We start from the raw sequence: 3,179 nt of genomic DNA, 5'->3' as shown, positions 1-3,179 counted from the left end.
TAGCTGCTCCTCTGATGAGCATGAATTCACAATTTTCTGCAACATCTTATTCGAAACAAGAACTTTTAAAATTTGTATAGATCTGTCACACGTGAGAGTTTGTGCAGCTTGTGTTCAGTTCATCATTTTTTCTCAGTTTTTGTGCTGAAGAGTGAAATGACCACCACTTTGCACCAGTTATTGCTGCTATCTGTGCCTACGTGATCCAGGTGTTAGAGTTCTGATCCACTAAACCAGATGTAGGCAACTCCAGGCCTCGAGTGCCGGTGTCCTGCAGGTTTTAGATGTGTCCATGATCCATCACAGCTGATTTAAAGGGCTAAATGATCTCCTCAGCATTTCTTGAAGTTCTCCAGAGGCCTGGTAATGAACTAATCATTTGATTCAGGTGTGTTAACCCAGGGTGCGATCTAAAACCTGCAGGACACCGGCACTCGAGGCCTGGAGTTGCCTACCCCTGCACTAAACCGTCCTCAGTGCTGACAGTCAAACATGATGACACGTCTAAACGTCATCTAGAAGAAAAATTAAGACGTGCTTTTCATCAGAGATTAGTTTCACCAAACACAGATTTTGTGATGGCATGTGTCTGTCCGCGGGCATGTTTAGACATCTTTGTGAGGACAGAATGCTACTATACTTTTGGGGACCAACAGTCACTTAGTGCAGCCGTCTCCAACCTTTTTTGCGCCACAGACCGATTTATGTCCGGCAATATTTTCACAAACCGGCCTTTAAGATGTTGCGGATAAATACAACAAAATAAAACCATTACCAAAAAAGAAGATTTATTCATAACACACGGGAAGAGTCCCAGGGAAACGGAGTTAACGATAAAAAATATTTTAAAAAATAACGATAAAATCCCTGAAAACCATACATTTCACACCTGAGCCTCAACTCTCATGGCCCGGTACCAAACAACCCCCAACCACGAACGCCCGGGGTTGGGGACTGCTGACTTAGAGGGATGAAATCCTAGTCCCCATGAGTTTGAAGGTATTTTTGAGGCTCGAAATGTGGTTTTAGTGTCAGGATTACAGTTAGCCTAAAAGGGTTATGCATTCATTTTGATGGTTAGGGTTAAACCAGCTCTTTCTTGCTGCTAGGGAAAGCATTATGATGTCCCCACGAGTCTGTTTCTATATGCTTCAGCTTTTCTTTTTTCATTTTCAGTTTGTGTGTGTGTGTGTTTGTGCTGCAGTTTTTTTTAATCAATAAAAGCAGGTGGAACTGCTGATCGAGTTTCTCAAAAGGCGGTGGGTTGCATTTTTAGATCCACCCTGCGTCTGCTGCGTGAGCCTTCAGGCTGAGAAGGGTTTGACTTTCCTCTTCAGTGCTCCAAATATGTATTTTGTGAAAAGCACTGTATATATGCTTTCCTGCTGTTCAGCCACACAGTATCTTCAGCTGATATTTAGAACACTTATGGTTACATTGTGTAACAGGGCAGCCCTTAGCGGCTGGAAACACAGTGAGACAGACCAAGGCAAGTGTAGTGGAACAAAGTATTTATTTGCTCTATGGCTCTCCTTAAAACAATTAACTTGTCGAGCTTCTTCACAGCACAAAAATCCATCCTCTAATGACAACTGGCAGCCTTAAATATGTTCAGCTGTCACAGACTTAACCATTATTCCACTCTCAGGTAAATTCTTAAATCCCAACCTTCCACCACAGTATACAATATATCAATAAGAATAAATAAATACATAAATACATTTTCACATTTACATATTAATAAATACTTCACACTTTAATGTTACACCAAACCCAATATTATAAAAACCCAGAAACCCAAGCACAAAAAGATTCACCACACTCTTTACCCATGGTCTCTCCCGGAACCTTTAAATGGTGTCTGGACCCCCGGGGAAACATTTGCCCAAACACCTTGAAGAGGACACAGGCAAGAAAGGTGAGTAATCATTAACTTACAAACACTTATTTGCAACACTTTTCCCTAGATTTCACACACACATTTGCATTAGTTTTCCTTATTGGTAAACCTTAATCACAATCTCAATCACCATTCTTCTCTCCTGACAGACAACCACCACATTCCTTGACGAGGAGCAGCTGTGCAGGATCTGAAATAAGGCTACCAACTGATTTTAAAATTCCCAATAAATAGACAATAAATATTTAAACTGCTTGTGTGCAAATCCATGCTTAAAGTGCAATGCTCATAAAGTGCTTGATAAGGTGCTTTTAATAAAGTGAAAGGTGTGCTCTAAAGTGCTATACAGACAATACAATATAAATAAATGCAGTAAGGGAGTCCTCTTCCTTACATTTCCTCCTCCCTCTCTTAAGCACGAAGTGCTTCAGTCCTCTGTCATCCTAGATAAACAATCAGCAACCACATTTGACTTCCCCGGCCTATACTGGACCGTAAAGTCATAAGGCTGCAGAGACCGGTACCATCCTGCAATGCGGGCATTCGCATCCCTCATGTGGTTCAACCACTGGAGGGCACGATGATCAGTCTCCAGAGTGAAGTGACGTCCCAGAAGATAATACCTCAAGGCCTCAATAGCCCATTTCATGGCCAAGCACTCTTTCTCCACCGTCGAGTACCTCGTCTCCCTGTCGAGTAGTTTCCGACTCAAACACCACAGGCCTTCTTTCACCATCCACCTCTTGCTGAAGGACAGCACCAAGGCCAACTCCCGAAGCATCAGTTTGCAAGATGAATGGCTTGTTGAAGTCTGGACTGTGTAGAACTGGATGTGTGCAAACTGCTTCCTTGAGGTCTCTGAATGCTCACTCACAGTCTTCCGTCCAACGCACTTTGTTAGGGGCTGAGCCTTTTGTGAGGTTATTAAGTACAGTGGATCGCTCTGCAAAAGAAGGTATGAATTTCCGGTACCAGCCTACTAGACCCAGAAAACCTCTCACCTTCCTTTTTGTTGTCGGAACTGGGAAGGACTGAATTGCTTCAATCTTCCCAACCTGCGGCTTTATCTTCCCAGAGCCAACTGCAAAGCCCAAGTACTCCACTTCTCTCTTGGCTATGGAGCACTTCTTGGGATTGATAGTCAGTCCAGCCATTCTGATGGAGTGTAGCACCTTCTGTAGGTGAATGACATGCTCTTCCCAGGACTGGCTGTACACCACCACGTCATCCAGATATGCTGCAGAGAATGCTGACACATCTCTCAGTACATGGTCCATTA

The 3,179-nt window shown here is 43.2% G+C and overlaps 1 long non-coding RNA gene across 1 annotated transcript; it reads left to right on the top strand.

Moving 5' to 3' along the window:
* Positions 1–1,533: 1,533 nt before the first annotated feature.
* LOC309688068 lies at positions 1,534–2,298 on the top strand. Its single transcript, XR_014270953.1, has 2 exons — positions 1,534–1,918; positions 2,050–2,298. It is a non-coding gene; the product is annotated as an uncharacterized lncRNA (long non-coding RNA).
* Positions 2,299–3,179: the final 881 nt, after the last annotated feature.

Source organism: Aulonocara stuartgranti (assembly GCF_965226115.1).
Source record: "Aulonocara stuartgranti genome assembly, chromosome: 14".
Lineage (NCBI taxonomy): Eukaryota > Metazoa > Chordata > Actinopteri > Cichliformes > Cichlidae > Aulonocara > Aulonocara stuartgranti.
The sequence above is the reverse complement of the archived record's forward strand: the minus strand, read 5'-3'. Positions and strand labels throughout refer to the sequence as shown.